Here is a 12,504-nt window from a genome sequence, read left to right as displayed (position 1 = left end):
TATTTTTTCAAAGATGCTGTTGGACGCAACGTTCCGGTGAATGGCGATCGCTATCGTTCGATGCTAACAAACTTTTTGTTGCCAAAAATGGAAGAACTGAACTTGGTTGACATGTGGTTTCAACAAGATGGCGCTACATGCCACACAGCTCGCGATTCTATGGCCATTTTGAGGGAAAACTTCGGAGAACAATTCATCTCAAGAAATGGACCGGTAAGTTGGCCACCAAGATCATGCGATTTGACGCCTTTAGACTATTTTTTGTGGGGCTACGTCAAGTCTAAAGTCTACAGAAATAAGCCAGCAACTATTCCAGCTTTGGAAGACAACATTTCCGAAGAAATTCGGGCTATTCCGGCCGAAATGCTCGAAAAAGTTGCCCAAAATTGGACTTTCCGAATGGACCACCTAAGACGCAGCCGCGGTCAACATTTAAATGAAATTATCTTCAAAAAGTAAATGTCATGGACCAATCTAACGTTTCAAATAAAGAACCGATGAGATTTTGCAAATTTTATGCGTTTTTTTAAAAAAAAAGTTATCAAGCTCTTAACAAATCACCCTTTAAGTGCGTGTGGATTATAAAAAACTAAAAAATTAAGGTAATTCAGTGATTTCTGTAAGAATTTCAGAAAAAAATGTTTCGATGTTATCATCGTTGATCCTTTTTTTCTTATGGAAGGCGTTTCTGATAAAGTGGCCAAAAAAATCGACAACGTAAATCGAATGGCGACGTAAATCGAAGTTTTATGGAACAAAAAATTTGACGACGTAAATCGAAACAACGTAAACCGAGACGACGTAAATCGAGGGATTACTGTATCTCAAATGTTATTATCATGGGCACCTTATCACGGTCGCCATAAAAATAATCTACCAAAATTTCCAGGCAATTTTACCAAAAAAGTACCAAAATAAAAAAAATCTTTTTTTGCAATGTTTGATCAAATGTTTGTGGTTATTATGGAAAAAAATGTTTCCTTAAAAGAATTTTTTTTTAATATTTTTGGAAAATTTTCTTTAATTTTTCTTTTTTTAGAAAATTTTGTAAAAATTTTATTTCTATAGGAAAATTTCGTTAAAATTTTATTTCTATAAAAAAAAAATTGTCAATTTTTTATTTCTAATAAAAAAAACTTTATTAAAATTTTAATTCTATAGAAAAGATTTTATATCTATAGGAAATTTGTAAAATTTTATTTCTATTGAAACAAGTTTTCAAATTTTTATTGATATAGTAAATTTTGTCAAAATTTTATTTCTATAGAACATTTTATTGGTATGGAATATTGTTTTTTTTTTTTCAAAATTTGATTTTCTTAGAAAATTTCATCAAAACTTTATTTCTATAGAAAATTTTGTCAAAATTTTATTTCTTTAGCAAAATTTGCAAGAGTTTATTTTTATAGATAATTTCACAAGACGTTATTTCTATAGAAAATTTTGTCAAAATTTTATTTCTATAGAAAATTTGGTCAACATTTTATTACTATAGAAAATTTTGTCCAAATATTATTTCTATAGAAAATTTGATCACAGTTTTATTTCGATAGAAAATTTTATCAAAATTTTATTTCTATGGAAAATTTGATCACAATTTTATTTTTATAGAAAATTCTGTCCAAATATTATTTCTGTAGAAAATTTTGTCCAAATGTTATTACTATAGAAAATTTTATTGGTATGGAAATTTTTTTTCAAATTTGATTTCCTTAGAAAATTTTGCCAAATCTTTATTTCTATAGAAAATTTTGTCAAAATTTTATTTCTATAGAAAATACTATCCAAATATTATTTCTCTAGAAAATTGTGTTAAAATTTTATTTCTATAGAAAATGTTGTCAAAATTTTATTTCTATTGAAAATTTGATCACTATTTTATTTCCATAGAAAATTTGATCACTATTTTATTTCTATAGAAAAATTTGTCCGAATATTATTCCTATAGAAAATTTTGTCAAAATTTTATTTTTTTATATTGTCAACATTTTATTTCTATAGAAAATTTTGTCAAATTTTTATTTTTTTTTTTATTTTGTCAAATTTTTATTTCTATAGAAAATTTTGTCAAATTTTTATTTCTAATAAAAAATCTTGTAAAAATTTTAATTCTATAGAAAAATTTGTAGAATTTTATTTCTATAGAAACAATTTTTCAAATTTTTATTGATATAGAAAATTTTATTGCTATGGATTTTTGTTTCTAAATTTGATTTCCTTAGAAAATTTTGTTAAAACTTTATTTCTATAGAAAATTTTCTCAAAATTTTATTTCTATAGAAAATTTTGTAAAATTTTTATTTCTATAGAAAATTCTGTCCAAATATTATTTCTATAGAAAATTTAGTCCAAATATTATTTCTATAGAAATATTTGTAAAATTTTATTTCTATAGAAAATTTTGTCAAAATTTTTATTTCTATAGAAATTTTTGTCAAAATTTTGTCAAAATTTTATTTCTAGAAAAATTTTGTCAAAATTTTATTTCTAGAAAAATTTTGTCAAAATTTTATTTCTATAGAAAATTTTGTCAAAATTTTATTTCTAGGAAAATTTTGCAAAATTTTATTTCTATAGAAAATTTTGTCAAAATTTTATTTCTATAGAAAATTTTGTCAAAATTTTATTTCTAAAGAAAATTTTGTCCAAATATTATTTTTATAGAAAATTTTTTTCAAAATTTGATCACAATTTTACTTCTATAGAAAATTTTGTCCAAATATTATTTCTATAGAAAATTTTGTCAAATTTTTATTTCTAGAAAAATTTTGTCAAAATTTTATTTCTATAGAAAATTTTGTCAAAATTTTATTGCTAGGAAAATTTTGTCAAAATTTTATTTCTATAGAAATTTTTGTCAAAATTTTATTTCTATAGAAAATTTTGTCAAAATTTTATTTCTATAGAAAATTTTGTCTAAATTTTATTTCTAAAGAAAATTTTGCCAAAATTTTATTTCTAAAGAAAACTTTGTCCAAATATTATTTTTATAGAAAATTATGTCCAAATATTATTTCTGTAGAAATTTTTGTCAAAATTTTATTTCTATAGAAAATCTTGTCCAAATATTACTTCTATAGAAAATTTGGTCAAAATTTTATTTCTAGAAAAATTTTGTCAAAATTTTATTTCTGTAGAAAATTTTGTCAAAATTTTATTTCTAGGAAAATTTTGTCAAAACTTTATTTCTATACAAAATTTGTCAAAATTTTATTTCTATAGAAAATTTTGTCCAAATATTATTTCTATAGAAAATTTTGTCCAAATATTATTTCTGTAGAAAATTTTGTCAAAATTTTATTTCTATAGAAAATTTTGTCAAAATTTTATTTCTATAGAAAATTTTGTCGAAGTTTTATTTCTAAAGAAAATTTTGACAAAATTTTATTTCTAAAGAAAATTTTGTCCAAATATTATTTTTATCGAAAAATATGTCCAAATATTATTTCTATAGAAATTTTTTTTAAAATTTGATCACAATTTTATTTCTATAGAAAATTTTGTCCAAATATTATTTCTATAGAAAATTTTGTCAAAATTTTATTTCTAGAAATATTTTGTCAAATTTTATTTCTGTAGAAAATTTTGTCAAAATTTTATTGCTAGGAAATTTTTGTCAAAATTTTATTTCTATAGAAAATTTTGTCAAAATTTTATTTCTATAGAAAATTTTGTCAAAATTTTATTTCTATAGAAAATTTTGTCGAAATTTTATTTCTAAAGAAAATTGTGCCAAAATTTTATTTCTAAAGAAAATTTTGTCCAAATATTGTTTTTATAGAAAATTATGTCAAAATTTTATTTCTAGAAACATTTTGCTAAAATTTTATTTCTATAGAAAATTTTGTCAAAATTTTATTTCTATAGAAAATTTTGTCAAAATTTTATTTCTAGGAAAATTTTGTCAAAACTTTATTTCTATGCAAAATTTTGTCAAAACTTTATTTCTATAGAAAATTTTGTCCAAATATTATTTCTATAGAAAATTTAGTCCAAATATTATTTCTATAGAAAATTTTGTCAAAATTTTTTTCTATAGAAAATTTGGTCAAAATTTTATTTCTATAGAAGATTTTGTCGAAATGTTATTTCTATAGAAACATTTGCCAAAACGTTATTTCTATAGAAAATTTTGTCAAATTTTTATTTCTATAGAAAATTTTGTCAAAATTTTATTTCAATAGAAAATTTTGTCAAAATTTTCTTTCTATAGAAAAATTTGCCAAAAGTCTATTTTTATAGACAATTTCACAAAACGTTATTTTTTAAGAAAATTTTGTCAAAATTTTATTTCTACAGAAAATTTTGTCAAAATTTTATTTCTATAGGAAAATTTGCCAACATTTTATTTTTATAGACAATTTCACAAAACGTTACTTCTATAGACAATTTCACAAAACGTTATTTCTATACAAAATTTAGTCAAAATTTTATTTCCATAGAAAATTTTGTCAACATTTTATTTGTTTAGAAAATTTTGTCACAATTTTGTTTTTGTAGAAAATCTTTAAGGTGGCTTCTATTTGTTAATTCCAAATTCAAGTATAGTTTATCGTAAAACATAAAGAGAGCGATCATATGCAATCTCATAAAATCTCTTTCTCTCTCTGCCCATCCCTGCTGTAGACTCTCTTATTTAACTACAAACAATGTATAGTTCTTCCTGGAATCCTTCACACTTTTCTTAGGCCTTAGGCATATAAAACGGTAGTAATAATATTACAGGATTTTCATTGCCTATGACAATGTGAACCAAGTACACATTATTAAGTCCCATAAGATTCAAGTCTCAAGGCAGTAGCCCCTGGTTTTATCCCTTAAATACATAGACATTAAGAGATTTGAAATAAAAGGATGTGTGTTATGACAACAATAATAGAATTTTTATACCCTTCACCACTACTGTGGTACAGGGTATAATAAGTTTGTGCATTTGTATGTAACGCCAAGAAGGAAAAGTCTGAGACCCATCGTTTAGTATACCGATCGTCTTAGAATTAAATTCTGAGTCGATTTAGCGATGTCCGTCTGTCTGTCTGTCTCTCTGTCCGTCTGTCTGTCTGTCTGTTGATGTATTTTTGTGTGCAAAGTACAGCTCGCAGTTTTAGTCCGATTATCCTAAAATTTATAAAAGGGTCCTGTTTCGGCTCAAAGACGATCCCTATTGATTTTGGAAAAAATCGGTTCAGATTTAGATATAGCTGCCATATATATTTTTCACCGATCTGGTCATAATTGGCGTGTATATCAACCGATCTTCCTCAAATTCCGTACATCCGAATATTTTATGAGTCTCGAAAAACTTGCAAAATATCAGCCAAATCGGTTCAGATTTAGATATAGCTCCCATATATAGCTTTCGCCCGATTTACACTCATTTGCCCACAGAGGCCAATTTTTTGCTCCGATTTAGTTGAAATTTTGCACAGGGAGTAGAATTAGCATTGTAGCTATGCGTGTCAAATTTGGTTGAAATCGGTTCAGATTTAGATATAGCTCCCATATATAGCTTTCGCCCGATTTACACTCATATGACCGTAGAGGCCAATTTTTAACTCCGATTTAGTTGAAATTTTACACAGGGAGTAGAACTAGTATTGTAGCTATGCGTGCCAAATTTGGTTGAAATCGGTTCAGATTTAGATATAGCTCCCATATATATGTTTTTCTGATTTCGACAAAATTGGTCAAAATACCAACATTTTCCTTGTAAAATCGCCACTGCTTAGTCGAAAAGTTGTAAAAATGACTCAAATTTTCCTAAACTTCTAATACATATATATCGAGCGATAAATCATAAATAAACTTTTGCGAAGTTTCCTTAAAATTGCTTCCGATTTAAATGTTTCCCATATTTTTTTACTAACATTGTGTTCCACCCTAGTGCATTAGGCAATTTAAATTTTGACTCTATAGATTTTGTAGAAGTCTATCAAATTCTGTCCAGATCGAGAGATGTATGTATTTGGGACAAACCTTTATATATAGCCCCCTACACATTTGACGGATGTGATATGTTATCGAAAATTTAGATCTACAAAGTGGTGCAGGGTATAATATAGTCGGCCCCGCCCGACTTTAGACTTTCCTTACTTGTTTTATTTCAAAAACCCTCAGGAGATATGTGGATTTCCAATAAAACCATCATAAAGATGTACACAGTCTCAGAGGACGAAGACATAGATATTAGGCAAAAACCTCCAAACATATACCAGTTGAAGTTTCATTTTCATTCTTGTATGACCTTTTCGCAGGACTTTCCCTAGATACTAGAAGAAATTCTAGTTACTTTTGTTTAAGTGATGGGCGAAACCAAATTACTATCCCCTGCCTTGTGTAAATAAGTGAATCTGTTTTTATTGCACAAGACCTGAAACTATGCTAATATTAGGGCATTAACCATTATTTGCTTATGCCTTAAACATCATCAGCACAGCCATTTACTTAGTCCACCACACCATCAATGTCATGACCATTAACATTGCCACTAAACTTACAACTCTCTCTCTCTCTCTGAAGGTTTTCAAAGCCACTAAAAGTCCTTGGGCTTTGGTTGTGGCCAAAGACGAAGAAAGTCTTTGGTGTTTTTCACAACTAAAAGGGCCTAGTAAAATTTATTTGTTTTTGTTTTTGGTTTTTATATCCTTCACACATATGCTTTGTGATGTTGGTTTAAGGGAGGGCTATACCTCAAGGGAAAGGGAAATTAAGGGATTTTTGTTGCTGTTTTTATGGCCATTATTACCAACTTTCTTTAGGAGGTTATTATTTTAATATTTCTGCAATGCATTATGGCTAAGGAAAAGACAGTATAGTATTTGCCAAAGGATTTATAGAACGAACATTCATGCATAAGCCCAACCATATAGTAAAATTGTGGATAAGAAAAGTCAAGGCAATTTTGTGCTTTGCTTCTTCCTTCAAAGTTTGTTCTTCCATTCTTTTCAAAGAAATTAAATACAACCAACACGAATAGCTGTTAATAGTCTGGTATGAGACTAATACTACGTTTAACCATGTTGCATGTTGCGCCCCTGTGGCTTCAAATATTGTTAAAATGCCCTTTGAGATGTTACTTCCGCTTCCTTGTGTGTAAACAAATTCCTTTAAGTTTTGTAGCCTTGTGGCATTTTCAATGCTCAAGCTCCACACATATACTAGTTCAGGGAACTTGGGGAATATAATTAATTAGAAAAAATTATAAAATCTTAAAGGGAACATATTAAATAGAATTAAACTAAAATTATTTTGCATGAAAATTTTAAATACAATTAAAAATAAAAGTGAAAGCCAACGAAATACCGAATCATCCAAAATAACACTTCTAGTTTGAAAACCCTTTAAAATGCAAATAAAATGAGATATCTCTCTAGAGGGGAGAGTAAGTTTGAGAAGCAGTTGTCATTGTGTTTGAGAGATAATCGATACCAAACAGCTAATGATAATAACAATTTGGGATAGATCATCTTAACTCATCTTAACATTTGCCATAACATAACTGCATACTAACAAGTACTGAGAGCCTTAACATAATACAAAGAGATATCTCTTTGGGCAAGAGTAAGTTTGAGAAGCAGCAAATTAACATGGTGTTGGAGAGATAATCAATGGGGTATCAAGTGACACAGTTGGTAGAATTCTACCAAAAATGATAGATTTTTTTACTGTTTAGTAGAATGGTAGAATTCTTGATGCTGTGGTAGAGTTTGCAAAAACATTCCTGCCCAATTAAAAGGTACTTCACAAATAAATAAAATTTTAACAAAATTTTCTATATAAATAAAAATTTTCCTATAGATATACAATTTTGCAAACATTTTCTATAAGAATAAAATTTTGATACAATTTTCTATAGAAATAAAATTTTGGTAAAATTTTCCAAAGAAATTAAATTTTGACAAGATTTTCTATAGAAATAAAATCTTCAGAATGTTTTCTAAGAAATAAAATTTTGACAAAATTTTTTGTAGAAATAAAATTTTGACAAAATTTTTTGTAGAAATAAAATTTTGACAAAATTTTCTATAGAAAGAAAATTTTAACAAAATTTTCTATAGAAATAAAATGTTAACAAAAATTTCTATAGATATTTCTTAAGAAATACAATTTGGACATAGAATAGAAAATTTGGACATAGAATAGAAAGAAAATTTTGACAAAATTTGCTATAGAAATAAAATTTTGACAAAATTTTCTATAGAAACAAAATTTTGACAAAATTTTCTATAGAAATAAAATTTTGACAAAAAATTCTAAAGAAATAAAATTTTGACAAAATTTTCTATACAACTAAAATGTTGACAAAATTTTCTATAGAAATTTCGTTAGAAATAAAATTTTGACATGAATAGAAAAATTTCTGTAGAAATAAAATTTTGACCAATTTTTCTATAGAAATAAAATTTTGACAAAATTTCTAAAGAAATAAAATTTTGACAAAATTTTCTTTAGAAATAAAATTTTGACAAAATTTTCTATAGAAATAAAATTTTAACAAAATTTTCTTTAAAAATAAAATTTTGACAAAAATTTCAATAAAAATTAAAATTTGACAAAATTTTATATAGAAATAATATTTTGATAACATTTGCTTTAGAAATAAACTTTTAACAAAATTTTCTATAGAAATTTCTTTAAAAATAAAATTTGGACATAGAATAGAAAAATTTCTCTAGAAATAAAGTTTTAACAAAATTTTCTATAGAAATAAAATTTTGACAAAATTTTCTATACAAATAAAATGTGGACAAAATTTTTAACAAATTTCTAACGAAATAAAATTTTGTTGACAAAATTTTCTATAGAAAGAAAATTTTGACAAAATTTTCTAGAGAAATTTCTTTAGAAATAAAATTTTGACATAGAATAGAAAAATTTTTGTAGAAATAAAATTTTGACAAAATTTTCTTTAGGAAAAAAATTTTGACAAAATTTTCTATAGAAATAAAATTTTGGCAAAATTTTCTTTAGAATTAAAATTTTGACAAAATTTTCTTTAGAAATCAAATGTTGGCAAAATTTTCTTTAGAAATAAAATTTTGACAAAATTTTCTATAGATATAAAATTTTGACAACATTTTCTATATAAATAAAATTTGGACAAAATTTTCTATAGAAATAAAATTTTGACAAAATTTTCTATAGAAAGAAAATTTTTACAAAATTTTCTATAGAAATAAATTTTTGACAAAATTTTCTATAGAAATAAATTTATGAGAAAATTTTCTTAAGAAATAAAAATTTGACACAATTTTCTACAGAAATAAAATTTTGACAAAATTTTCTATAGAAATAAAATGTTGACAAAATTTTCTATAGAAATAAATTTTTTACAAAATATTCCAAAGGTATTTCTTTGGAAATAAAATTTTGATATAGAATAAAAAAATTTCTGTAGAAATAAAATTTTGACAAAATTTTCTATAGAAATAAAATGTTGACAAAATTTTCTATTGAAAGAAAATTTTGACAAAATTTCCTATAGAAAGAAAATTTTGACAAAATTTTCTATACAAATAAAATTTTGACAAAATTTTCTTTAGAAAACAAATTTTGACAAAATTTTCTATAGAAATAAAATTTTGGCAAAATTTTCTTTAGAATTAAAATTTTGGCAAAATTTTCTTTAGAAATAAAATGTTGGCAAAATTTCCTTTAGAAATAAAATTTTGACAAAATTTTCTTTAGAAATAGAAAATTTTGTCAACATTTTATATAGAAATAAAATTTTGACAAAATTTTCTATAGAAATAATTTTTTTACAAAATTTTCTATAGATATTTCTTAAGAAATAAAATTTGGACATAGAATAGAAAATTTTGACAAAATTTTCTATAGAAATAAAATTTTGACAAAATTTTCTATACAAATAACATGTTGACAAAATTTTGACAAAATTTTCTTAGAAAAAAAATTTTGACAAAATTTTCTATAGAAATAAAATTTTGACAAAATTTTTTATAGAAACAAAATTTTGACAAAATTGTCTATACAAATAAAATGTTGACAAAATTTTGACAAAATTTTCTTTAGAAATAAAATTTTGACAAAATTTTCTATAAAAATAATTTTTTTACACAATTTTCCAAAGATATTCCTTTGGAAATAAAATTTTGACATAGAATAGAAAAATTTCTGTAGAAATAAAATTTTGACAAAATTTTCTTAGAAAAAAAATTTTGGCAAAATTTTCTATAGAAATAAAATTTTGACAAAATTTCTAAAGAAATAAAATTTTGACAAAATTTTCTATACAAATAAAATTTTGACAAAATTTTCTTTAAAAACAAAATTTTGACCAAATTTTCTTTAGAAATAAAATTTTGACAAAATTTTCTATAGAAAAAAAATTTGACAAAATTTTCTATAGAAATAAAATTTTGTCAAAATTTTGTCAACATTTTATTTGTATAGAAAATTTTGTCAAAATTTTATTTCTTTAGAAATCTTGTTAAAATTTTATTTCCATAGAAAATTTTGTGGTAATTCCGAAACAGCTGTACATCCAACCATCTTGCAGTCTATAGGGCTTTGCCCAAATAAATTTGACAAGCATACTTTTCCTCTGTTGGTTAAGCTACACTTGTAGTTTAGTCAATGCATGGCTTTAAGCTGAGATCAAAAACAATAATAATTTTCTTTAGAAATAAAATGTTGACAAAATTTTCTTTAGAAATAAAATTTTGACAAAATTTTCTATAGAAATAAAAGTTTGACAAAATATTCTATAGAAATAAATTTTTAAAAAAAATTGTCTATAGAAATAAAATTTTGACAAAATTTTCTATAGAAATAAAATTTTGAAAAAATTTTATAGAAAATCGTTTTTTTCCTCAGGCTTTTACAAAATCGATATTTTCTTGCCGCATGAACTTATCTGTGTTGCCAAATTTGCCAAAGACTATTAGCAAATAAATTTGTTAAAGACTTTCTCAAAATATTAAAATATTTTGTCAAAACCATAAATCTGCACTCAAAAAAAAAAGTGAACCCTCTATTTCACTAAAGCCATTTTAACTTTATTTTAGTTCGCGGAATTATTATGTTTGGAGAATGTTTCCTTTACTCTAATAATTTTTTGCGCACGTTTTTTCACAAAGTGAAAAAATTATACACAAATTATGTATAAAGATTTACTAAATTCGTACGTCTCACAAAATAGTTCATTATTTCTTTATATTTGTAAATTTTACTACAAATGCGCCCATCTTGATTTAAAGACATTTTTGCAATTTTGAAAGCCAATTTTTTCCTTCAAACTACAAAATTTTCTTAAACAAGTGAAAAAAAATTAATGATGCATAAAAATTTTCGTCAATTTGTTGGAAATTATATACTTATTTTTGTGATAACGGCGTGACGTCGGCGTGTTTTATACAGTTTAGTTAAAATGTTCTAAAATTTACCAATATTTTCTAAAATGAACCAAAATTTTCCTTCCTGATGGGTTCACCGTTTATTCAGTGTGATATCGTCTCAAAAATGTCTACACCAAAGGTACTAAATCATTCGAGGGTGTACTTCGGTACTGACCAAAAAGTATTGAAAATGTATTATAGTACTGCATTTTCAATCCCTGGGCAGAGAGACATTTCTGTTTGTGTGTGAGTACACATAATCGCTCTCTTTATGTTTTTAGAGTAACGATACTTGAATATGGAATTAGTTTTTTACATTAGCTTTTTGAAGACACTCCTTCAAAGGTTTTGTTTTTTTATTTTCTATTAAAAGATCCCCTTCATGAGTAATAATATATTCGTACTCCCAATAAATTTCTAAAAATTAAATCATGGCAAACCTGAGCCAGATAACGTTTTTTTGCCAAATCAAACCTTTATTCAGTGCTCTTGCTTAGAGAAAGAGAGAACGTTTTGGAGAGTGAAAGCGAAAATGGCCATTGCTTGTCTACAGTCATTTGATTAAGCTACATCTGTGCCCTCTCACTTACATTTCTCTGTTATACAGAGATAGAGATCAAACGCATACACTATGAAAGGCATAGATATCTTATGCAAAATTAACAGTGCTAATATCAGTCTACAGTGATGTTGTAAAGGGTGATTCTTTTGAGGTTAGGATTTTCATGCATTAGTATTTGACAGATCACGTGGGATTTCAGACATGGTGTCAAAGAGAAAGATGCTCAGTATGCTTTGACATTTCATCATGAATAGACTTACTAACGAGCCACAACGTCGAATTTTCAGTGAATGGGCCCTAGAAAAGTTGGCAGAAAATCCGCTTTTTTATCGACAAATTTTGTTCAGCGATGAGGCTCATTTCTGGTTGAATGGCTACGTAAATAAGCAAAATTGCCGCATTTGGAGTGAAGAGTAACCAGAAGCCGTTCAAGAACTGCCCATGCATCCCGAAAAATGCACTGTTTGGTGTGGTTTGTACGCTGGTGGAATCATTGGACCGTATTTTTTCAAAGATGCTGTTGGACGCAACGTTACGGTGAATGGCGATCGCTATCGTTCGATGCTAACAAACTTTTTGTTGCCA

General features: G+C 25.3%; 1 protein-coding gene across 1 annotated transcript in view; it reads right to left on the bottom strand.

Moving 5' to 3' along the window:
* Nucleotides 1–12,504, bottom strand: part of GABA-B-R1 (gamma-aminobutyric acid type B receptor subunit 1) — a 543,509-nt gene that overhangs the window by 158,199 nt on the left and 372,806 nt on the right. The window lies entirely within an intron of this gene.

This window comes from Haematobia irritans, chromosome 2 (assembly GCF_050003625.1).
Source record: "Haematobia irritans isolate KBUSLIRL chromosome 2, ASM5000362v1, whole genome shotgun sequence".
Classification (NCBI taxonomy): Eukaryota; Metazoa; Arthropoda; class Insecta; order Diptera; family Muscidae; genus Haematobia; species Haematobia irritans.
The sequence above is the reverse complement of the archived record's forward strand: the minus strand, read 5'-3'. Positions and strand labels throughout refer to the sequence as shown.